At 44.6% G+C, this 25,589-nt stretch overlaps 1 long non-coding RNA gene across 1 annotated transcript; it reads right to left on the bottom strand.

Moving 5' to 3' along the window:
- Positions 1–7,842: 7,842 nt before the first annotated feature.
- LOC147652093 (uncharacterized) lies at positions 7,843–20,614 on the bottom strand. The gene is made up of 2 exons (XR_015289624.1): positions 20,127–20,614; positions 7,843–12,533 (listed from the first exon to the last, which is right to left on the bottom strand). It is a non-coding gene; the product is annotated as an uncharacterized LOC147652093 (long non-coding RNA).
- Between the last annotated feature and the right edge of the window lie 4,975 nt (positions 20,615–25,589).

Below are 25,589 nucleotides of genomic sequence, written 5' to 3'. Positions count from 1 at the left end.
TGTTACCCACATATTTTGTCTCTCATCCATGTCAGTCAAAAACCCTTCATTTCCCTTTATCATGGTAAACCACAACAACTTGATCAGAGATAGTCCTTTAAGGACTTTAAAAGGATTGTGGCAGTTCAGTCAGCATCTTGGCTGGATCCCATGTTAGATCTTGCTTCCCTTTTCTTTTACCCCTCTGCCTCGCCCATCGATTCGGTTGCTTCGAACCATGGGGTGTTCCATCTTCTCGGCAGCAGGGATAACTTTCAGGGAAAGACCCCTTTCCTCGAGACTGCTGTTTTAAGAATTACTCCCAATTTTTATTTTTTACCCCTGGAATATCACACCTGACTTGTGTCAGTGGCTTGCAACAACGTATTGCGGTTATTTCAACAATATACGGTAAAGGGGTATTAGGATGATAACAATAATTTTCTGGATTTATGCCAAAAGCAAAAATCTCCCACCATCTATCAGATCCTTTTTCAAATTGTCCTGTTTGCACACCTTCCTGTAATGCAATCTCAGTCAAATTTCTTTCAAAGTTGTAACACTCTGTACAAATCCCTCTTGGGGATGGACCCCACTTAGAATGTATCCACCACTTTTCTTTACACACTTTACAAAAGTAACATACAAAAGGATAACATTCACAATTTGGTACTGTACACAAGATTTGCATGTGAGAGTTCATCAGGTCCGTCTCTATGTTGATGGTAGAGAGCGAGAAGTATCTGCTAATTTTTCTGGATCAGCTGAAGGTAAATCACTGGGATCAGCAGGTTTAGTCCATCGGCTCGGCACCCAGACAGGCCCTGTGGGGGTAGACACACAAAGATAACCATGTCCCCAATACAGTACCTTGCTAGGACCTCCCCACAGTCCTGTTTTTGGATCTTTATAGCGAACTCATATTGGACTTTGAGTTTTCTCTGCTTCAGGCGCACTATGACGTATTGCTGCAGGCAAATCACTGTTTCCAAAAATACACAGAAAATTTAAAACAAATAAACAACGCAATAATCGTTCTTGTGGATCTTTGATCTCCCTAAATTTATTCAGATATTGTTTTAAGGTACCATTTGCTCGTTCTACTATTGCCTGACTCGTGGGGGAATGTGGAATCCCTGTTATGTGTTTGATTCCCCATGATTGCATCACCTGCTTAATTCTACTACTACAAGAAGCAGGTCCATTGTCTGTTTTAATAGAATGTGGAACTCCCATGACTGCAAAACAACTTACTAAATGTCACTCAGCATTCCGTGCTTTCTCACCAGATTGAGCTGTGGCCCAGATATAATGACTATAAGTATCGATGGTGACATGCACATATTTAACTCTCCCAAACTCCGTAACATGAGTAACATCCATTTGCCACAACTCATTAACCTGTAATCCTCTAGGGTTTACCCCAAGACCCAATCCACTGCCTTGATTATGAAAACTACAAATAGGACATGCTTTGACAATAGCCCGAGCCTCCTCTAAAGGTATCTGAAATTCCCAATGGAGACCTTTTGCATTTTGGTGAAAAATGGCATGAGCTTCTCTGGCTAATGTCTGTGGTGGGACAGGGCTATTTTGTGACAATGAAACCAATTGGTCTGCCCTAGCATTTCCTTCTCCTAAACCCACATCCCATTTGTGGCTAGGAAGATGGATAATAGCAAAGGCAGCAGTCCTCAACTTTACTGCTCTTTGAAGCTGCAAAAACAGTTCATACAAACAAGGGTTTTTTACTTCCTTAATGTCTGCATTTTCAATACGTTCACTTACTCCTGCAACATATAAAGAATCAGTTACCACATTAACAGGACCCTTAAACTGCACCAAAACCCAAACAACAGCAACTAATTCCAGAGTTTGTAATGTGTCCTCTTTTTGAGCTGGAATAATATGATGATTCCATTGTCCTTGTGAATCTTGCCATGTAGCAGCATGTCGTGGTTTTAAACCACTAACTAAGAAAATTACTTACTTCTTGCTGTGAGATATGGATTAGAATAAGAGCAAAACAGGCGTACAACTTAAAAGGGAAAAAAAAAGAAAGTTTATTGACAAACCACAATAATAAGAACACCAGAATAAACTTCCAGAAAAACCTTTCCATCTCCTATCCACCTACTATTCTCTTGTTCACATGACAACAGAGACAAAAACTCTGGAACTCTGATGGTTAAAACAGTCCCAATTCTTGCTAGTATGTTCACCAGTCTTTATAGAGAAACAGAAGTTTCTTCTTGTTAATTTATGGAGATTCTCACAAGAAAACTATTTTTGTTATAGTTTTCTATTGCCCTAATGTTAGCTGTCCAGAGCTGCTATTATTAGAGTTTACTCCTCCCATTCTCACATCACTCTGAAGTGTGTATGGGCCATGCGTCTAGAGATAGCATTTTTAAGGATAAGTTATTCAAAGGCAAAAAAAGTCTTCTTCATCTGTTTCTGTGAGCTTCACCAGAAAACAGTTTTCTCATGGCCTCTCAAGGCTTTTAATCTCCCAGTACTTCACTATACTATAATTACTCTTTACTCAAATTTACACTTTGAACACTATTCCTCTCTAGATCCTATATCATGAATTAAAGGAGTTCTTTTCAGGACTTCATTGTCCATCTCCATAGTTTTAACAGGGAGATATTTCAGCTTAATTAAAGCATCTTCTTAATTCTCTACCTTCCTTGAAGTTTCTTTTCTTTCCTGTCACTGGTAGTTTATAAAGTCTCTTTTCATGTTGATCTCTCTCTCTCTCTCTCTCTCTCTGGATAAAAAGATTAATCCGCAAGTCTCATCTGGGTAATGAAAGAGTTAACATCTTGCCCAGGCTTTTGTAGATGGTTCGGGGATCTCTGCCGAACAGGAGCTGGAGCCGTCTGCGATGGGAAGTTCCTCATGGCTGCTCTAGAGCGTGTAGTCTCTGCTCCAACCCGCTGCAAGTCCAGGGCTTCCCTCTTTCTTCACTGGGCAGTTTCTAGTGAATTAGTTACAGCAAAACCTGCAGCTGAGCCAGAGATCGGCTCGGCCCGGCCCGGCCCGGGGAAAACCTTCCCCAGGCCCCCCCATCTCCCGGCCGGGAGACGGGGCAGGCCCAGCCCCATCCCCGCCCGGCCGCATGGCCTGGGCAGGGAACGGGAGGCCTGGAGCTCCGCCACCCTCCACAGCCAGAAAACAAAGAGAACTCAGAGAGCTCTGCTTTTACATTTTAAGGTAGGGTTCACAAGTTGATCCCACTTTTCAATGGCCTAAACTGCTGTCAATTCCCAGCAATGACCGATAATTGGTCAGGAGAAAAGACTCCAAGCACTTCCCAGCAACTCCAACTCCCTTAAAGGTAAAGTAACTCCATGACATTCCACCCCTTCAACTTGTGAACCCTTACCTAAAAAATTATCAATTATATTCAATATACAACTTAACACAATAAATTGACAGAAAAGAAGAAACAGAACATTTACTACTTTCCACCCCTAGACTTTCATTATCACTGTTATGTATAAACTTAAGACAATCATGCTTTGCTCTTAATTAAGCTTTTATCTCACAGTAACACTATTAATGTAGTGGTCCAGATTTGCTAATTTTGTCTGCCCGCATTCTCCACCAAAAAATGTCGTGGTTTTAAACCACTAACTAAGAAAATTACTTACTTCTTGCTGTGAGATATGGATTAGAATAAGAGCAAAACAGGCATACAACTTAAAAGGGAAAAAAAAAAGAAAGTTTATTGACAAACCACAATAATAAGAACACCAGAATAAACTTCCAGAAAAACCTTTCCATCTCCTATCCACCTACTATTCTCTTGTTCACATGACAACAGAGACAAAAACTCTGGAACTCTGATGGTTAAAACAGTCCCAATTCTTGCTAGTATGTTCACCAGTCTTTATAGAGAAACAGAAGTTTCTTCTTGTTAATTTATGGAGATTCTCACAAGAAAACTATTTTTGTTATAGTTTTCTATTGCCCTAATGTTAGCTGTCCAGAGCTGCTATTATTAGAGTTTACTCCTCCCATTCTCACATCACTCTGAAGTGTGTATGGGCCATGCGTCTAGAGATAGCATTTTTAAGGATAAGTTATTCAAAGGCAAAAAAAGTCTTCTTCATCTGTTTCTGTGAGCTTCACCAGAAAACAGTTTTCTCATGGCCTCTCAAGGCTTTTAATCTCCCAGTACTTCACTATACTATAATTACTCTTTACTCAAATTTACACTTTGAACACTATTCCTCTCTAGATCCTATATCATGAATTAAAGGAGTTCTTTTCAGGACTTCATTGTCCATCTCCATAGTTTTAACAGGGAGATATTTCAGCTTAATTAAAGCATCTTCTTAATTCTCTACCTTCCTTGAAGTTTCTTTTCTTTCCTGTCACTGGTAGTTTATAAAGTCTCTTTTCATGTTGATCTCTCCCTCTCTCTCTCTCTCTGGATAAAAAGATTAATCCGCAAGTCTCATCTGGGTAATGAAAGAGTTAACATCTTGCCCAGGCTTTTGTAGATGGTTCGGGGATCTCTGCCGAACAGGAGCTGGAGCCGTCTGCGATGGGAAGTTCCTCATGGCTGCTCTAGAGCGTGTAGTCTCTGCTCCAACCCGCTGCAAGTCCAGGGCTTCCCTCTTTCTTCACTGGGCAGTTTCTAGTGAATTAGTTACAGCAAAACCTGCAGCCGAGCCAGAGATCGGCTCGGCCCGGGCCCGAGGAAAACCTTCCCCAGGCCCCCCCATCTCCCGGCCGGGAGATGGGGCAGGCCCGGCCCCATCCCCGCCCGGCCGCATGGCCTGGGCAGGGAACGGGAGGCCTGGAGCTCCGCCACCCTCCACAGCCAGGAAACAAAGAGAGCCCAGAGAGCTCTGCTTTTACATTTTAAGGTAGGGTTCACAAGTTGATCCCACTTTTCAATGGCCTAAACTGCTGTCAATTCCCAGCAATGACCGATAATTGGTCAGGAGAAAAGACTCCAAGCACTTCCCAGCAACTCCAACTCCCTTAAAGGTAAAGTAACTCCATGACACAGCAGCTGTGTGAGATTTCTTTCCAGCATCAGTGAACACACAACAACCACTCTAATACCCATATCTCCCCTGTTTTCTTCTGTTGCTGTGTTAAGGCACTGATAAGACGTTGAGGTCCAAACCATACAGTAAGATTAATGTCCAAGTCTGGATCTCGCCTACGAACAACACCTGTCTGGATACAGTCCATTATTTTATTGAGAGCTTCTTGTTGCTCACTGGTGACCTGTATGGGTGCTGTAAGTTTGGTACCTTTTAAGAAAGCTCGTAAAGATTGTAAAAGTTCATTAGGAATACCCACAACAGGTTTGAGCCATTGTAAATCTCCAAGCAATCGCTGAGCATCATGAACAGTATGAAGTGACATGTTTAATGACAGTTTCTGAGGGGTAACATACTGCTCAGTTAAAGTCCACCCGAGATATTTCCATGGGGATGACTGCTGTATTTTCTCAGGTGCAACAATCAGTCCATTCTGAAGTAGTTGTGTTTGAATGTCTTTAACTTGTTTATCTGCAAAAGGTTGTGACTGAGCAAAAAGAATATCATCCATATAATGATAAGTAATAGTTGTAGGCCACTGAACCCGCAGTGGTTGCAAAGCATTATTAACATAAAGCTGGCACAAGGCAGGAGAATTACGCATACCCTGTGGTAAAACTGTCCATTCAAATCTCTTGTCTGGTTCTGCTCGATTTAATGAAGGCAAGGTAAAAGCAAACCTGCAAGTATCCTGTTCATGCAGTGAGATAGTGAAAAAACAGTCCTTTAAATCGATTATTAACAAGGGCCAATCGTTTGGCAACATTGCAGGATTGGGCAAACCAGGTTGTAGTGCCCCCATCGGCTCCATTGTCCTCTTATAGGACCAAATCCACCTGTACCCCGTAATTGATTTTTCAATGGTGTCAATTGATGGGTATATTGCGGTAGTGGCACCAATTGTGCAATTCACTGTCCCTTATCAATTCTGGCTGGTGGTGCCAGTGTATATGCAATGATATATATTTCACCAGAATAGTCCACATCAGTTACTCCAGGTAAAATAAACAAGCAGATGAATGTCCCAACACTATTGAACCCATAGCTTTTCCATTTATTATCACTGGTCCAATAATTCCCGTGGGAATCTTGTAGGGCTGAGATGTCAATAAATCCACAGTCACTGAGGCTGCCAGGTCCAGGCCCAGGCTCCCTGCTGTGGCAGGCTGGAGGGAAGTTGCACTGATGTTCTGGCAGCTGCTATTTGTGGCATGGCATGGCGGCTTTTTGTGCTGACCTTCCCCTTTCCTGATCGCCGGTGGCAAATACTATCAGTGTGGGTATTAGACCAGCACTGACTGCACAAAACAAATGGTACGGAACATTCCTTCCAAATATGTCCAAGGTTGCCACAGTGAAAACATTTGAATCGGGAGGCTGGAATCCTGCCATTGTTGGTTGTAGCCGCTTGTAGGGGTGCAAGAGCTGCTAAAACCTGACTCCAAGCAGATGCAGCCTGCTTCTCTAACCCTTGCCCTAGTTCTTTAATTGCCTAGACTAACATTGCTTGTGAGCTCACTGGTAAATTAGACATCCTCTCTAATGCCTCTTCAATAGTCCAGTTAGCATTTAGGGAATTTAAAACTGACCTGTTTGCTGGATTACAATTTTGTAATGCACATTGTTTTAATAATGCTCCCCTCATATAATCAGGAGCACCTGCCCGCTCTATAGCTTCAGCCGCTTTATCAATAAATGCTCCAAATGGCTCATCTTGCCCTTGTTTAATACCCATATAAGATGGAATACCTCCTGGCTCTTTAATCTGGTCAAATGCAGCTTGCACTAATCCTTGAATCGGTGTAAAGGTTACGGGACATGCTACTTCCAATACAGCATCTGCTATTTCCTGAGCTCCCTCTTGCAAAATATTCCGTGCCAACGCAGCCCATGTCTCCTTTCTTTCCCATGCAATAGCCTCACCTAACTCACGCCCTATCTCAGGGACAGATTTATTTCCCATAGGGGAGGATGGTAACGGTGCCGAAGGCTCCGTTCCAGAATCAAGGTTAGTAGGTGAAGGAATTGGAGATGGCACAAAAGGATTAGCAGCTGCGGCAGGGGTCAGTGACTGTGCGGGGGGGAGTCAAAATTACTGTATTCATGGCGGGTGGCAATGGACACTCATTAACTCCCTCTAATAATCTATTTTTTGACATAGCTGCAGATGCCTTTGTGGCAGCTGCCTGTTCAGCCTGATACTGCAAGACAGCATTATGAACTGTCCACCATAGTTTTCCCAATTTTATAGCAGTTTTATCATCATTAAAAACAGCTTCCCACAATTTATCTCCAAATTTTCACCACTCACTTAATTCATGGACTGTATGGGGATTCTGAAAACAACCCTGAGCATACCCGTAAGCAAGAAGTCCAGGAAGCTCCTTGCACAAATCAAAATCTTTAACCTGTCGCTTTTCTAAAAAGCAGGTAAAGAAATCGTATGCTGCTTGCTTTCCATCTTACCGTCAGCGCTGTTGCAGCCCCTACAAGGTTTCGGCAGCACGTTACGGCCAGGACTCTCCTCCTGGGGCGCGGCACCGTTGCTGTGTGATCAGGACTCTCCTGTGAGTTGCCTGGAACACAGCACAGCTGTTGCGTTTCGCCGTCCTTGCTGCAGAGGACCCGTCCCCTGTCGCCAACTCCCTTGGCCGACTCCTTTTGAAGGTCCCAAAGGTTCCAAAGGTCCCAAAGGTTCCAAAAGTCCCAAAGGTCCCTAGGGTCCCAAAAGTCCCTGTTGTTCGGGCGCCATTTGATGAGTTCGGCGGGAGAAAAGCAGCACTCAATATGAATGATCAGCAAGTCTCATTTATTGGTAACTCTAAAGCCACTTATATAGCATCAATAATTAGGCTCATACATAGTGCAAAAGCAAGCTCATTATTGGATATTTTCATTTAAGGTCAACTCCACCTAGTTCCACATTCCTGTGATCACTCATCTATGCTGAATTCACATTCTTCTGATCACAGCGTCCTGTTCTCAGTTCACAGTTATCACTAAGGTCTTCCTGACTTTGCAACATCTCACACCAACTGTACTCTATTGTCTAATTCTTTCTCAGCTAACTGCTGCATGGGAACATGACCTTTGCTAGCTAACCAATCCTCTATAGTTACTTGTAAATGTTCTAACAAGTCTCTCCCCAAAAGGTGTCTCGGGGAGCTGGGCAGATATGGGAATTTATGAATGCCCCATTGCTTTCCAAGCTTATACTTTAATGGCTTGCAAAAATATGCTTTTTCAGGTTGACCAGTTGCTCCTATTACTGTAACATAATCCTTCCCCACAGGTGCTAAAGTCTTATTCAAGGCTGAATATGTTGCCCATGTGTCAACCAGAAATTCCACCTCTTTCCCTTTTTCCCCCTGTTTCAATTTTATAACCAGTGGATCTTCTGGGGTGAGATCTACTGGTCCTCTTCAGTCTTCTTTCACATATGCAATCATTTTCCCTTTTTCCCGGGCTCCCTTTTCCTGAAAGCCACCCCATTTCCACTCTGGGCATTGATTTTTCTAGTGACCATATTTATTACAGATTGCACATTGGTCTCTGCTCAGGTCTTGGGCCTTGTCTGTGTGATCCCTGTCCACGTTTTCCTCTCCCTCCCTCACTTACAACAGCTACAAACTAAATCATTCCTTGTTTATATCCTTCTTCCTGGTTATTAAAGACTCTCCATGCCTCATCCAACAAAGATTCTAAGTTCCTCCCATCTGCCCCCCGAAGCTTTTGGAGTTTACTTCTTATGTCACCCGTAGACTGCCCCAGGAATAAATGAACTAACTGCTGTATCCCTACTTCAGACCCAGGGTCCAGTGATGTGTGACGATGCATGGCATCTCTTAATTTTTCAAGGAATTCGGATGGCGACTCAGAGGGTCCCTGCTTCATTGCAAATAAGGCTGACCAATTTATAGTTTTGGGGATGGCTCTTTCCATCCCCTTTGCAATCCACTCCTGATACATTTCCAGTTTTTTTCAATTCTGTTAATCTGTTTGGATCCCACTGTGGGTTTTGGAGTGGGAAATAATCTTTCACATCCAGTTGTTGGGTTTTATAATAATCTTCCGCCAGATCTCCTGCCGTTTTTATAATTAATTGTTTTTCTGTCTTGGTCAGTGCATCCAATAATAATTGCATATCACTCCAGTCTGGATTGTGTTGTTTTATTATATATTGCAGACGTTTAGCTGTGTTACCTGGATCACCGCAGTAATTTTTAGCAACTTTTCCCATGCCTCCAAATCGATTGTGGAAAAGGGAACTTTAACCAATACCACTCCTCCCTCTGGTGCCACTGCCTCATGCAGAGGTGCCTGTATTATGTGTGTCTGTTGTCTAGTCCGGTGTGCAATCGGAGGGGTGTCTACATCCCCTGAGTCCGCATCCTCATCCTCATCCCTTTCTGGTCTTATGTGGGGAAGCTTAAGCAACTCGTCTGCCAGATCTTGTTCTTGGGCCACAGTCTGGTAAACCTTATCTGATTTTGTGCATCTTTGCCCTATGCTACACACTGAACAACACTACTTAAGCTTTCCCCTCTTAGTCTTATTTTCCTTCTCCAGGGCCAATGCCAGAGGGTCAGAGGGAGCCCTGATCCCACAGTCCCTCTGCCATTCGGGGTGATTTCGAAGGGAGAAAAACATATCAGCATATGATATCTCTGTCCACTTCCCTCCTGAGAAAGAGCACCAGTTGCAATAGCATGTTATAGTCCAAAGTTCCACTAGGTGGCCACCTCGCTCCCTCAGCCAATTTATATAGTGGCCACCAGTCCTTACAGAACCTGATTAAATCCCTCTTGTTCTCAGTTCCCCCACAATATCCAGCAATACCTTTCCAATGTGCAAGAATACAACCTAGCGGACTCACTTTAGGGATTTCTTTACTTTGTCTAGTGCCCATTATTTCCTCCTTCTTGTCCTGTCCCATTTCCATCCAAAATTTTCCTCACACAATTTCACTGTCTCTTCCCAATATTCTTCTCACACACCATTCCAATTTGTGGGCACCCAATGTGACTTTCCACACACAAACCTCAGAGTTTTCACTTGGCATGTGGAGCATATGCCCCAATGGTTATTAAAGCAATAATACCAGCATCTACCCACGGTTAAAACAAATATTAACCATTTCACACTCAAGCACAACACTCCTCATTTACACTAGGGCTTGCTCCACACTGACCCCAGTCACTTCGCTTTTCTCCGGCCGCCTCAGTCGCCCAAGGTTGGAACCGCGGACAGAGCTCCACACTCGCTCTGCACCTCTGGTGTGTCTCACTCGCTCATTCACACACCAAACACACTCAGTGACTCAACGTGTCCGGACTTAGCATTCGCACAAAACAAGGGTTCTCTCAACTCACCCCCAGAGTCGCTAGCAGGCTGCTCCATCAGCTCAGCGAGAACCCCTCAGTCAGCTGCGCTATCGGCCAGGATCGATCCCTTTCTCTCTGTCTCCAGCCCCTCCTGGCCAGGTGCTTGCAGGCCCACTGGGACTGTGCTGTGCATCAGACGTCTCTATACGGCTTATCAGCAGCCCCTTCCTTGATATTTAATTCATATCTTTATCCGCAAGGCCAGCAGGTTGTTGTCTGTCCCTGCGGTGAGTGATCCGAGGTTGGGGGTCTCTCCCAGGAAGGTCCTGGGGGCACACCAGGGAATCTTCTCCTCAGCCACTCCCAGGGCCAGACAGAGATCCTCCTGCCTGGCTCGCCAAAATGATATGCGGATAGAAAGAACTCTATAGTCATAAGAGGAGGTATGAACTTATTCAGCACTGAGCTGCATGGGGGATATCTCCTCCAAAGGCATGCACTCCTTCGAGACTTGTTTCTCCCTTTTTATTCTCTATAAACTAAGGTTACACAGTACGCCTAACACATATTCATTTTCTCCTCGCTTCCTATTAAAATTAGTTCCACGCCTACTTGCAGCTGTGCACTGTTCCTTGTTGGTCATTCTGGTGGTCTTCTGGGGGTCTTTGGGGCTGAAGTCAGCAATTTTCCTTCAGCTGAACTTTTCACCTTGTGTTCTTGCGCATGCTCCCTTCAGTTCTTTTGAACCCCCCTCTTTCCATTTCTTCTGGCTTAGGGGTCCAAAAGAATCCAAGGAACCCCTCATCCTATGGCGCATTTATGCTTGCATCCTGTTTACGTATTCCAGCTCCTTATATCATCCTGTAGTCTTTATTGCCTTCCTGCTATTATGGGAGCAGTCAGCATTTCACATGGGTTTTGTAGCCCCTTCTTTTACACAAGACAATTTCATAAATGATTCCTGATTCTGAATTTCTCTGTTTCAACCCAAGTGATGTCAAGGGGACATGCGGGTCACTGAGCTGATACTAGGTTCCCAGAATAGATATCCAGTTGAAAGGAATGGGAGAGATTTCTCTTTACAAACAAACTGTGGGAAAAGCTAGGTACTGAGAGATGGAAGAAGCAATGCATGGAACCACCAGATCCATAGGATAAGAAAAAGAGGGGGGGGGTATACATTAGAAGGGCGATTTGGTATACATTATTAGGCGATTTGGGAAGCCTGTACCTCTCAAATACTTCCACCTATGGGTAAAAAGAGTGGGAAATGCAGCTGGGAAATTAGGAAAAAAAGGAGGCTGCATCCTCTAAAAATTTGAGAGACCCCAGGGGAATGCCCCATGGCCTTTCCCTTTGTAATAAAGAATTGGGTAAATAAAAATTCGGAATAAAAGGTTTAAATAAAGTATGTGTAATTATAACTAATGAAAATATGGAATAAGGAATTCTCCTCCAGGTCGAGGTAGAATTCCTTTTCCAAAGTCACGGATTGCAAAAGAACCCCCCCCCAGATAACAAGCTTCAGCAGGCTCATCAACTCGGAAGAAAGGACAGGACACAGGCCATCATAGAAACAAAAGAACTAGCCTGAAAGTCTACCTCCGGACAAAGGCAACGCCCGGCCGATTTCGGGCGGAGACCATCAAGCAAGACAAAAGGGACGAGCCCCAGGAAAATGGTCGTTGCCAGAATTGAACACCACACCCGCCAAACCTATGCTACAGAAACTCAATCAAGAAAGACAAAGAAGAGACTACTCCTCCGAGATATCCATTGGCACTAGCCCAGATCCCTCGACTCTGCTGTGATGAAATATGTTAAAATACATACAGACTCACTTTGCATTTGAGGAGACTCTGCCCGGACACTTACTGACTCAATGTTCTAGGCCAGGAAATCCATTCACCCGACAATCAGGGACACTTGGTGAATGGAAACTGGTTGGAATTCTAGCCTGGGGACATAAAATCCCTATAAAAACCCAGGCCAAAGAACCCTCAGACGTGGATTTGGGAACACCTATACCTTGCGTATAGACCCTGTCCACCCAGCGCTGCGCTGTCCATTTATTGTGGTTTTTCCTCGCTGTTCGTTGCTTTATTAATTTATAATAAATTTATCTTTGTTAATCTTTAATCTGCCGTTGCATTTATAACACCTTTCTTAAAAACGAGATTCACTTAATAAATTATAAAAAGAATTTAATATAAACAAAAGACAATTAGGAGACAAAAGAAATAAAGCAAAGGGTTAAAACGGCCGGGTGCCCTGGTGGGTTGCCAGGAACACACCTGGTATCTCAGGAGTGTCCTTTTTATCCCATCTTTGCTGTGAGAGGTTAATGCATATTCAAGTATGTCCCCTCCCTGGTTCCACCTTCTTGGATCATGTTATTTTCTGCTGGTCAGCATTATTTTGGAGTTTGGTTTCCTTTTTGCTACAGATGGTCACTTGTTGATAACAGCCTGGGCCCCTCATCCTTCCCCTGAGGGCAGCTGGTCTTCATATCTTCCGCTGATAACAGTTTGGGCTCTATTGTTCTCCTGATAACAACTTGGGCCCCACTGTCCTTGCCCTCTGGAGTTTCCTTGCCTTGTACCTAGGAAATTCTTTTAAACTTAAGACTTGTTAGCATAGCTAAAAAGTATTTAATATATAATATTCATCTGCGAAAGCCAATATCACAATACAAATTTATAACAAACCCCTCCTCTTCTTTTTTTATAAATCATTTGGCTTGAGCAATAATTCTTGTATTCTAGCTTCTAGCACTCGTTCATTTTTCTCACAAATCAGTTTAGCTTTTTCCAATAGATCTTTCACATTATTTTGTTTTCCTAATACCATGATTTTTTGTGCCATTCTAGATGTAGCCAATTTTGAGTCTGTAGGCATTACTACTATTTGCATGCCTTGCACTACTTTGGTGATTAGCCAAATTAAACAGGGGATTAAACAAGGAAGAAATATTAAACCAGCTGTAGCACTGCTACAAGGAGAAGAAACTTAGCTTCTTCTACTACTCTATCCCCAATATATTATCCCACCAGTTAGTGGTCATTACTGGTTTTCATTTTTGGACTGGCACATGGGCCATTTTTCTGATTTCTTTGGCGATATCTAGAACGGCATTTTTATTGTCATTGAAAACAACAATCTTATGTATTAATTTTCTCACAGAACACCCCTTCTTTTAGCCAATAAATAGTCTAAAGCCAGTCTATTTTGATATATTGCAGCTGTGCCTTTGCATCACTGACTGGCTATTAATTCTATAGCTCCAGCTGTTTCACTGGTTATGATTTCTACAACAACTTGGAGTTTCATAATGCAAAAATTGGGGTTCGATATCTCCAACTTCCATCTTGTGCCCAGGAATGTTTCTAATATGTGTTCAGGGGCTATTTCTCATCTCCCCACTTTTGAGGTACTCAAACTATTCCCTTTTATTTCTTTTTACGACCTCAAAAACCAACACCCCCAACTAATTTCTGTCTTGTCCTGACAAAAAGAAAAATCCTAGCTGAATCATTCTCAGAGTACAATTCCCCTTCCATTGCGAAGGGAGTTTTGGGTATGCCCTTTTCTCACATATCCCAAAATAAGACATCTGGTGCTTTCTAATAGTCATTTTTTCTGTTGATTTATATTTCCCCAAAATTTGGCTATTTCCAGAGTAAGGATTTTTCCCTGTACTATTACACTGGAAGAATCTGGTTCTATTACTATGTACACAATTTTTTCTTTTACTTTCCTTGGGGTCTAATACAGAGTTGGTTTCTCTGGAACTTGCTATGTACAAGTTTTATTACCAACTTTATACTTTTTACCAGGAGTATTTCTCACTTCATGAAGAAGTTTTCTCCATTTAATTGCTGTTTGAGCTTTGCTTACATGTCCTGACGTGAGGTTAATACAGGTCTAGGTTACTGTGTTGGCTTTATCTTTTCACTTACCATTTGCTCTCTTACCAAATCTTGGTTATTTCTCCTGGCAACAACTTTGAAGAAAATCCATCTTTTTCTCCTTTTTGGGCAGTTGTTTTCTAATCTGTTACTACTTGTTCCTAGATTTTCTGTAGTCTAATATTTTCCCTTTATGCATACAGGTACTTAATTTGGATGGGTTATAGCAGTGATTATTGATACTGGTGTGGGTAATAAGAAAGAAACCCCGGTGTCATTCCATGTAAAGCTTTTGATAGCATTTGTAACATGGCTTTGCTGGTGTCCCAGAAGGGAGAAGGATAAGTGACAGAAGAAGGAATAATAGGGGTCCAGTATGGCTTACACCCCCACCAATCCTGCCTATGAGGTTGCAGCTCACAGCAGGTGTTTTATATTCTTCTCGGTGGCGAGTTGTAGTGGTCAATCTGGTCTTGCCCCCTTATTTCCTTGTCACTTCCTTTTTTGTAATTTCCAAGCAAATTTCTTTTGACACCTTTTAACAGCAGTTTCCCACCGTTCCTCAGGTACTTCCCACTCAACACGCACTAGTAATTTCCCATCTGTAAAAAAAGTTATCATTTAAGTTATTCTTAATAGATTTGACACCTCACATTTCCTGCAATGAGAGGCTTAACTTCGTGGACTACAATACCTATTACTCTCTAATTTAAACACTTATATTTAATCCAGATAGCATGCCCCGTATTGGGATGATTTAGACAATATATATGATGTGGCACTGATGGAAGTTGTGGTTCTCCCCCCTCCTTTATACAAATCACAGGCAAAAGTAAAAATATACGAGGATTTCCCAACCAAAACAGCCCCAGTCCTCCTGTTTGGAGTGGGAGTTTTCCTCCCCAAGGTGGATATCAAAGTGTCCCAGAACTTATCCAGGCAGGACTTGAAACTACTGATACAGGCTTGGTCTTACTTCCCAGTTAGGTGTGATTCTTAGCTCATTCCTTGGATCAGTTCATTGCCGCCGGTCTCTGCTCAAGAGTACATTTGGTATCACTCAGTTTGGGTATTACAGTCCAGTCCTCAGCTCTTTTGATCTTATTGGTGTGGATCCAACTTCACTCTTTGGTCCAGATTGCAGCTTCTCTGCCTTAATTATCAGTAGTACCTGAAAACAATTTCTTAATAACACAGGGAGAATGAAAACATCACATCAAAATTTTCCATCAGCGACATTTATCAGTTAACATAGGAGCCAATCTCTTTCTGCGTGTTCAAATTAGTTAAACAAGAAAGGCTAGGTTAGTTTTGACTTCAAATAAATTACATTCATTACCTTTTTTACCTTTTGGTTACTATTTATTTGTTTAGCTTCACAAACTTCTTTTATCGGTTTCTTAGAACAAACCCCTTCCTTTTAACAACAAGAGTAAAAGAAAGAAAGAGAAGAAAAAAATAAGAGAGAAAAAAAAAAAAAAAAAGATCCTATTTCAAGAAATTTAAACTCCTTGATGAGGTTTTCAGAATCTAACGAGCAAGATTACTTTTGCTTTGGTCTCATCATCCACCGGTCTGTTTCTCAGCCTTTGTTCCGTTCCTTTCCCATTGACAGCAGTTTTTCAGGCTATCTCTCTCCCCCACCCCTGCTGCTGCAGCTCTGGGCTGAGCAGGCTGTTTCAGCCGCTCGCTCTGCAGGGACACATAGGCTGTCACTTGCGTGCTGACCTGGGGCAAAGCCCGTGTCCCCTCTTTCCCTGCTGTGCCGTCCCTTCACACACAGGACTGGCATTTTCAAACACACTCAGCTCCCGCCACTGCCGAGGGGCAGAGCCCGGAGTCCACAGTGCTCTGGTCTGGGGCTCCTCTGCTGGGCCAGCTTGCTCTTCAGCGGCAAACCTCACCCCGCACCCCTCGAGACCCCGGCACAGACACGGCGGGTCCCGCTCCAGCAGCGCCACTCACGAACCGCGCTCTGCACCCTTCACATCGGGTGGGAGAGGACCGAGAGCCGCCACACCGGGCCCTGCTGTTCACCACTCACAGGGACCGGGTCCTGCTGCAGCCGCTTTACATAAAAGCAATAAAACAACACCTAAACCTAGCAGCTCCTAACCCAGCGCTCCAGATGCTCCTAACATCTCCTATTGCGGGCACAATTCTCATCTCTAATCGCGCTTGAAAGTTTTTCTCCCCACAAGCCAGTGCTCACTCTTCGGAGCCAACAAGACACTTCTCGCTCTCTTTCTAAAATTCTTTACAACTTTGATGAAAAGAGACGCAAACCTCTCTCTTTCTCTTTGCCACTATTATCTCGCCACTCTTTACACCACATCCCTCCAGAATCTCCACTACACAAATTACTTTGCTTCAGAATCAACAACAAATTCTAACACCTCCTTTTGGGGACCCTCCCCAAAGCCATCAAAGGCACTAGACACAGAGACCAGTCAGCTAGCTAGCTCCTTTTACCAACTAAAACAAACTTGCATTTTCTATTTCTACTGCCTTGAACAGATCTTCAGTCAAGCTAGAAATGAAGACACAGACATCATTCTTCTCTAAGTTTTCTTCTACAGGTACAAAGGAGTCTATCCTCACACAGCTGCTTAATGTGAATAATCTCTAGTGTAACTTTTCTCATGACAAGATATGATCAGGTCTTTTATTCTTACAGGCATTTAGATACATTGACAAGTTTCTGACAATACCTTTATGTTTCAACAGTACTTGCAGCTTATATACTATGAACAATCTATAGCAAGAACCAGTCTTACAATTATTTTTCGAACTCTTCTTTCACAAAATAAGACTCATCTCCAAAATAACACATGTACTTATTAAAATAGACCAAGTTTAGAGTCTCCACAATTCTTTTCTCAATTCAAAACACCAACAATCTTAATTTTAATCTTTTAACTGGGTCCACTTCTGCTTCTGTAATAAGCACAGCTGCAAAACAACACAAGCACTCCTAGAGACGTGTGCACTCTCTTGGCAAATTCAAAAGAACAAGAAATCATGGCAGTTCTGAGCCTGATCTTCAGCTAAACACACTATCACAATAACTCCTTAGCAATCATCAGAGAGATGATCAGCATTTTATATCGTGAAAAGAGACAAAATAATTTTCAGCAGCAGTAAAAAGATTTACAACAATCCACAGGATTTTGCTTTTAGGCTGGTACCAGGTTCTGCTGTTAAGAACCATGGGCTGTGCCCATCAGCACGGGACACAAAAAACATTAGGGTTAACAGCTCTAACACTTATTGACAACCTCATAAGTTTTCACCTCAAGAAGTGACTACTATGCAGATTACTGTAACTTGCCTTTAAAATTATAATCAACCACAAAATTCTACGATATTCACTAAAGTAAAGAAATTGGAAGGCATATTAAGAAATGGGCTTGTTTCTCTACAAAATAAATATTGCAGTCACTCAAGAAAAAAACAAACAGAGCTCACTTCTTTTCCATTTTCTCCCAGGATGCATACTCTTCCTGAAATCTCAAATTTTAAGCACCGACACAACTTATTGCTGCAGAAGACCACAGCACCATCATACACGGAATTCTCTCAGAACCCGATAAAAATAAAGGCTTGCAACTTGCAGCTCCCTTGGTTTGGAGCTGATACCATACGCCAGTACTGCTCCATATCTCACTCACACATCTGGCTAAGAAAAAGCTCTCTGAGACAGTTTGACACCAGTCCTTACTCCCGAAATCACAGAACTTAATGTGCCCGAGGTCTCATAAGACCCCGGCATAGAAAACCTGGGTCCCAGAGGGACTCACCCAGCTCTCTCTCACCACTGGGCCTGTTCCCGGCCTGTTTCACAGCTTCAGGAGGTTCCAGGAGTCACTGAGAGCTCCTCCAATCCCCCTGTGCCTGGAGCAGGGAACCCCAACCAGCATCTGTGGTTCAATCCAGCCTGCCTGCAGCCACCTAAACACAGCTCTGGGGCTTGAGAGCTCCAAATAAGTTTAAACAATCCAGGGGCACCAAGACTTAGAAGGCCCCTGCCCTCACTTTACTCAAAAGGGATGAGCTGAACTCATCGCCTCAGGGCACCCTCCGTGCCCTGATCTTACCAGGGTCTGGCCGGACTCACCGCCGGCCGGAGCTCCAGGAGTTCCCTGACTGAGGCTGACCTGCCCCTCCGTCCCAATAGCTCGGCAGGGAGTAGCCCTGGGAGCACCATCTCCCAGGAAAACCTCTCACCGCTGCTACAGTGGGGCAAAAAAAACCAAAAAACCAAAAAAAACCAAACAACTTCAAACGCTGAATCACATACCAGCTCACCAAAGCGACCCCTCCCCCGCAAGCAGCTCTTGTTGCCCAGGGGGGAGGAAAGGCACGGAGGGACCATCACCACTAAAGATAACTTTGGCTTTGCTCTGAGACCAGAGCTGCTATCCCGCCGAGGACAGATTTGATACAACACCCCCGCGGCTCCTGGGCTACAAGCCCCAGTTCTGGTTTGCCTCCCCTCCCGGGGCTCCAAGACAGGAGCTCGCAGGGAGGAAGCGAATCCCTCCATGTGTCCCCACCGTGATCCAGTCCCTGTGGAAGCACTGACCCGTGTTCACTGTTACTCCAGCACAGCATCGAAAACCTTTCCTCTTTAACAACACAATTCCAAAAAAAAAAAAAACCCACAAACTTCAATGTAACAATCACACCTATTTACGCATTCTCACATCTGTTCATTCAACTCCACCCAGTCACAGCAAGACAATAAGGTGCTCTTTACTTCCCTTGTTAATATCCGCCCATGGGCGCTGTAATATGTCAAATATCCCAAGTTTCTTGGATTATTCCTCAATTTGGCAGTTTTAAATCCAAATTTCTTGGATTTAATCCTCAACTTGACAAAGTTTTAGAGAATCCACATTTTACTCTGTTTTCCCAGTGGATTGTGCCAGGAAAACCTTGGGCTCCCTTTCCCGAGGGGCTCACCCCTCCCCTGAGACCCAGTCCCAGTAACCCGGGGGTATCTTGCAACCCCCGCTTCCCGCTCCCCCAAAGATTACTTACAATCCGTCTTCTTCTTTGGGTCTTCGTGCACAAGAATTATGGAGCAAAAATACCGCGGTTTTATGGAGCCTTTTTTCCCCTTTCCTTTGCTTTATTTCTCCCCTTCTTGTCCTCGGGGTTTTGACCTGCAGCCGCTTGGTCCACGCTAGGAGAAACAGAATGGGATCTGCTGAACTCAGCAGGGGCGCGCCTGTTTCCCCGTTCTGGATCTCCGGTGGTCCTAGAGGTGAGGTGCTTATCCCGGACAGAGCCCCCAAAAATTCTTAAAAACGAGATTCACTTAATAAATTATAAAAAGAATTTAATATAAACAAAAGACAATTAGGAGACAAAAGAAATAAAGCAAAGGGTTAAAACGGCCGGGTGCCCTGGTGGGTTGCCAGGAACACACCTGGTATCTCAGGAGTGTCCTTTTTATCCCATCTTTGCTGTGAGAGGTTAATGCATATTCAAGTATGTCCCCTCCCTGGTTCCACCTTCTTGGATCATGTTATTTTCTGCTGGTCAGCATTATTTTGGAGTTTGGTTTCCTTTTTGCTACAGATGGTCACTTGTTGATAACAGCCTGGGCCCCTCATCCTTCCCCTGAGGGCAGCTGGTCTTCATATCTTCCGCTGATAACAGTTTGGGCTCTATTGTTCTCCTGATAACAACTTGGGCCCCACTGTCCTTGCCCTCTGGAGTTTCCTTGCCTTGTACCTAGGAAATTCTTTTAAACTTAAGACTTGTTAGCATAGCTAAAAAGTATTTAATATATAATATTCATCTGCAAAAGCCAATATCACAATACAAATTTATAACACCTTTATTCAAATAAAGTAACAAGACTCCTCTGTCTTTATTTTGGATATAAACCTCTGGTGTTTGTGAACTAATTTTCCTGGCATAAGTGCCTCATGAGTCACTGAGGGAAGACGGATGCCCTGTGTGTTGCTGAGGTGTCATGAAGGTGCCCTGCATGCCACTCTGGGGCCATGAGGGTCACTGAGGGGGGCAGGTGCTCAGGATTCCACTGAGGTTGACATGGGGGGGTCACTGAGCAGAGGCGGGTGTCTGTTGAATCCCTCAGGGAATGTCGGGGTCACCGAGGGAACGTGGGCCACATTTGAGGGGGAGTTGGGCACGCCGGGTTTGGCTGTGCACACATGCTGGTCGCTGAAGGTACCTGAGGGCCGCTGAGGGGACGTGGGCGCTCCCTGAGGGACCCGGGAGGGGCGGGCGCATCCCCATTGCGCAGCCGCCGCCGCCGCCGCCGCCGCCGCTCCCGGCCGCAGGGGGCGTTTCCCGCCCAGGCGCGGGCGGCCCCGGCCCGCCGCTCCCCTCAGCCGCGGAGCGGGAACTCGAGCCCGCTGTGTCCGCCCCTCCGGGCCACGCACTGGGCGGCCTTCCATAAGCGGTGTGGGAGGTGCCCTGGGGCAGCCCAGCGCTGATACCCGTAGAGGAGAATGGGGCAGGATTGTCTCAGGACTAAGGAGCGTTTCAGTTTGTGAGGGGTAAACCTGGAGTGGCTCAGAGGGAGAGAACTTCATAGCAGAGGAATGCTGGCATTATCTGGTGTCACCTGTAGGGCACAGAATGAACATTTGGGGGTTAAAGTTGAGGTAATCACTGGGCTGAGAGAATTACGAAATTGGAAGCAATCTCTGGAGTACATTTAGTGGACATTTGGCAGATAATTAGAGGTGACCTCGAAGAGACAAAATTATATTTGAGGAAAAGTCAGGTAATAGCTAGAGAGCACATTGAGATAATTTTGTGACAAAATCTGAGATAAATTTTAGGAGAAAGGAAGAACATTTTGGGAGTAAAATACCAGGTTATCTGACTCCCCACTACCTTGTGCCATACTCCAGCAGGAGGGACTTGCCCTCCCTGTCCCCAGCCAGCCCAGCCTGTGCACCTCGGGGTGTCCCCGTCACCCTGGTGAGGCCCAGCCTTGATGGCTTCTGCTGCAGGTCTGGGAGACACTTTGGGGAAGCGTCAGACTTGCTGGGTGTCAGGAACAAGGCAGCTGTCCGGGGGCTGCTTATCCCTCTGACACCCAGTTCCTCAGGGCTTCCTATTGCCCCAGCTCCTCAAGAGCTTCCTGTCCCCTTGGAGCCTCCAGCCTCCACACGTCCCCCTCGTGCCTTCCCACAGCCTTGTCCTGTCATGGCCACCACAGTCCCTCATCCCTTCATGGCTTCCAACCACCCTATCCCCTCAGGGTCTCCCCTGGTGTGGCCTGGCAGCAGTGCCGCAGCCCCACAGGAGCTCCAGAGGAGCTGCATCAAGAGGCACCTGGGAGCCCTCAGCAACCCAGCCAGCACCACATGGCATGAGGACACAGATGGCGCTTCCTGGCTGGGACAGGGCTTGTGTCTTCAGCAAAACCGCCAAAGGCCAAGGGCTTCTGGCCATTTTCCCTGCACCACTGCACGCCTGGGCAGCTTGTTGAGCACAAGCACCATTTTCATCCTCTTCCCTTATGCCCTGTGCACCATGGGCAGCAAAAGAAAGCTCCTGGGAGTCTACTATAATATATCCTATATTTATATACTAAAGAAAAACAGAAACAAACAATCTTGAAGAAAAGGGAAATCTTCGCTTGCTCATGTGGCCCCAGCAGACAGAGCCTGCCAGATCAGCTCTGCAGAGCTCCAGCAGCGCAGCCAGCCGAGGCCCAACAGACAAGGTCATGATCTCCATGCCCTGCGGAGCTGATCTCGCAGCCTCTGGAACGTGGAGATCGGAGTGCCCTCAGCAGCACAATGTCTGAATTCCCAGGCTTTCGACCGCCAGGCTGATGTCATCCATCATGTCTTCAAGGGCTGGAAGGGGTTTTCAGTGATAGATCTTCAAGATGCTTTCTTCTGTTTTCCATCTGCAGAAGAAAGTCAAAATACATTTGCTTTCGCATGGGAGAATCATAGCACAGGCAGGAAAAACCAACATTACCTGGACACATTGAGGGTATTACCTCAAGGGTCCAAAAAAATTCCCAAAGTTTTTGGGAATTGCAATGAATAAGGTATAGTGATTGACCCACACAAATGAGGAGGAGTTATTAAGTATGTTGGGAAGAAATTCTGTTAAGATTTATAGGTCTTTTGACAGGTACTCTTGTTGTTCCAGTTTGGTTTTGAACCCTTTTCCGTTGTCGCCTCAATCCTCCCCTTCCTTTCTGTGGTTACTGCCTGGCAGCTCTGGCCGGCAGGGCTGTCAAAACACGTCAGGGTGGGCGTACTCTTGTCCCTGGCAAGAGGTGCAAGGAGTGGGGGACACTGGGTGCTGGGAGGCTTGGCAGGCCAACAGCTCACCACCAGTCAAGATGCAAGAAGGGCTTCACCGACAAAAGGCACAGAGGACTGACTGACAGACCTTGGGAGGAGCCAAATCTACCTCTAGGGATGAGGCCACGGACCCTAGGAGGAGCCAAGTATACATATATGGGCAAAGCCACTGACTGCCGGAGGTGCTGGGAGGAAATATAGGGACTGCTTATGAATATTAATGTAGCTGGTGCAACCTTGAGTGTATGAAAGGTAGAGACACCATTCTGTGGGCTGAGCCTCTGGTGAGCAGGAAGAGTCTCACAATGCTCCCAGCCCTGTCCCCACTTTGCTTTGTAACTTGAACAGGATCTAACTAGATTTTATTTACTCATTCCTGCTTATGGTCTGAGTCATTTTTAACAGGAATCAATTGGCTAAAGAATTAGAGCAATAGCAATCTCTGCCTGGGGAAGGAACACTCCCACAGTATGCAGATGATTTGTTGATTGCCACTGCAAGTACTAAAGAATGTTTTGAATGGGCAGTTTGAATGTTCTTGGATTGAATGGTTATTGAGGATCTCAGCAGAAAGCACAGCTGGAACAGCAACAAGTGACCTAACTCGAATATGAGGCCCCCGAAGGACAACGGTCCTTGGGAATTGCCCAGAAGAAAGCAATTTGCCAGACACATCAACCACAAACCTTAAGAGAACTCTTCCTTGGAATGACAGGTTGGTGCCAACTGTGGGTGTACAGCTATGGATTGATCGAGAAACCTTTATATGAATTGGTGAAAATCTCTGAAAATGCCGTGATATGGAACCCCAAAGCAAACAGGGTCTTTGAAAAATGGAAGCGTTGAACTCATGAGGGTCCCTGCTTTGTAGCTGTGTGAAGGAAGTAATTTTGGTTATTCCCCCATGAGAGACAGGGAATAGCTTTAGTAGTTCTGGCACAACACCTGCGTCCTTACAAAAGGGCAGTAGCCTATTTTTCTAAACTTGATACTGTGGCCAAAGGCTGGCCTGCCTGCCTTAGGGCAGCAGCAGCAGTGATCACAAACATTGAAGAAGCAAGGACACTACACTAGGACAAAAGACGATTGTCTTAGTGTCACACACAGTGCCACCTGTATTAGAACAGAAAGGGAACCATTGGTTGTCTTCCTCGAGGTTCCAAAACTACCAAGCAGTCCTGGCCGAATCTGATGATACTGAAATTCAAGTGACCAATATTATTAACCCTGCCTCTTTACTGCAAGGAAGGTCTGAAGCTGAACCTGTAGTACGTGACTGCCTAGAGACCATCAGAGCTGTGTATTCCAGCTGCCCAGATCTAAAGGAGGAGCTGCTCCCAGGTGCCATGAAGTGGTTCACTGTTGGCAGCAGTTTTGTGAGACAGGGAGTGCAAAGGGTGGGCTACACTGTGACTACAGTCTTGGAGGTAATCGAGTCAAACCCGTGACCAGCAGGAGCCTCAGCACAAAAGGCTGAGCTAATAGCCCTCTGTCCTGGGGTGACTTTATGATGCTTGTACCCCCAGTCGTCTGTACTGTTGACGCTGGATATTAATTTCCGCATGTTTAAGACTGGTTCTGAGAGCAAAGAGAGGAAAAAAGGAAGCACGCAGTTTGTTTTCAGAAATTGCCCTCACTCCCCTGCATCCTGCTCCTGGACTGTGTTGTCTGCAGTATGAATGGACAGTGAGACAGGTCTCCTTTGCTTTTAGTTAGTTTTTTTAGCTAGCTGAGGCAGAGAAGTCCCTTGGACTGTGGCTTTTTTTTTCCTTGGAATGGTTTAAACTGATAAGAGACTGAGTGAGCCGAGTTACACTCCACAAAAAGGACTTTCTGAATTTACCATCTCTTCAGAACTGTGAAAAGTTTTATTGTTTAATATTATTCGTTTTTTATACTTGTGAATACTTGTGAATACTTGGCTGCTAAATAAACATTTTGTCCATTTTTCTCCAAAGAAATCTTTTCCCAAACCAATTGGGGTAGGGGCCGCTTGCATTTGCTTGCAAGAGGGACCACATTTGGAGGTTTCTTCCCAAATTTGCCCTAAACCAGGACACCCTCACTTGAGCATTAGAAATGGCAATGGAAAAGAAAAATATTATTTGCTCTGATTCCAAATATGCTTATGGAATTGTTTATGTCCACGGAGCCATAAGGAGGGAAAGGGGACTCCTGACTACATTCACCAAAGGAGATTGTCAAACATGCAGCTGAAATCCTCAGGCTCCCCGAGGCGGTGGAACTCCCATTGCAAGTGGAAATTATGCATTGCTGAGGGCACTCTAAAGGTAACAGCCTCCTGGAAGCAGCCAACAAAAAATTTGCAGATTCTGAAGCTGGAATCACTGCCAAAAGAAATGAACCACTTGTGGCAGCTCTAATACCTACTGCAGTATCAACTAAGCAGCCTGTAAAATACCAACCTTCTGATTATAAATGGATTAATGAAAATAAAGGAAAACTTCTAGAAAATGGTTGGGGAAAATTAGAAACAGGTCAACTACTACCACCAGAAAAGTTTATGAGACATTATGTGAAGTCTGAACGTGGGGAGAGAAATCTCACTGGGGAGCAGAGCCCTTACACCAATACCTAAGGGAAGAAATTGCAGGCCTAAGCTTGCAGGAAAGTGTTGAAGAAGTAACATCACAATGTGTGACTTGTTTGAAGAATAATCCAAATCCAACAGTTAGGCTAGAAAAAGGAGTTTTTAGGAGGAGCATTTCCTGGACACTTGTAACAGATAGACTTTTCTGAACTCCCAAGAAAGCAGGGGGTGATTTTGATATTTCCTGGTACTTACTGATACTTCTTCTGGGTGGTCAGAAGCATTCCTTTGTAGGACAAATAAAGCTAGAGAAATGACAAAAGCATTGTTGAATGAGATCATACCTAGGTTTGGTGCACCTAGAGAAATATCCTCTGATGGAGAATCACATTTCTGTGCACAAATGGTGCGAGCTCTCAGCAAAGCATTAGGAATCCAATGGC

Source organism: Cyanistes caeruleus, chromosome 7, assembly GCF_971803275.1.
Source record: "Cyanistes caeruleus chromosome 7, bCyaCae1.hap1.1, whole genome shotgun sequence".
NCBI lineage: Eukaryota > Metazoa > Chordata > Aves > Passeriformes > Paridae > Cyanistes > Cyanistes caeruleus.
The sequence above is the reverse complement of the archived record's forward strand: the minus strand, read 5'-3'. Positions and strand labels throughout refer to the sequence as shown.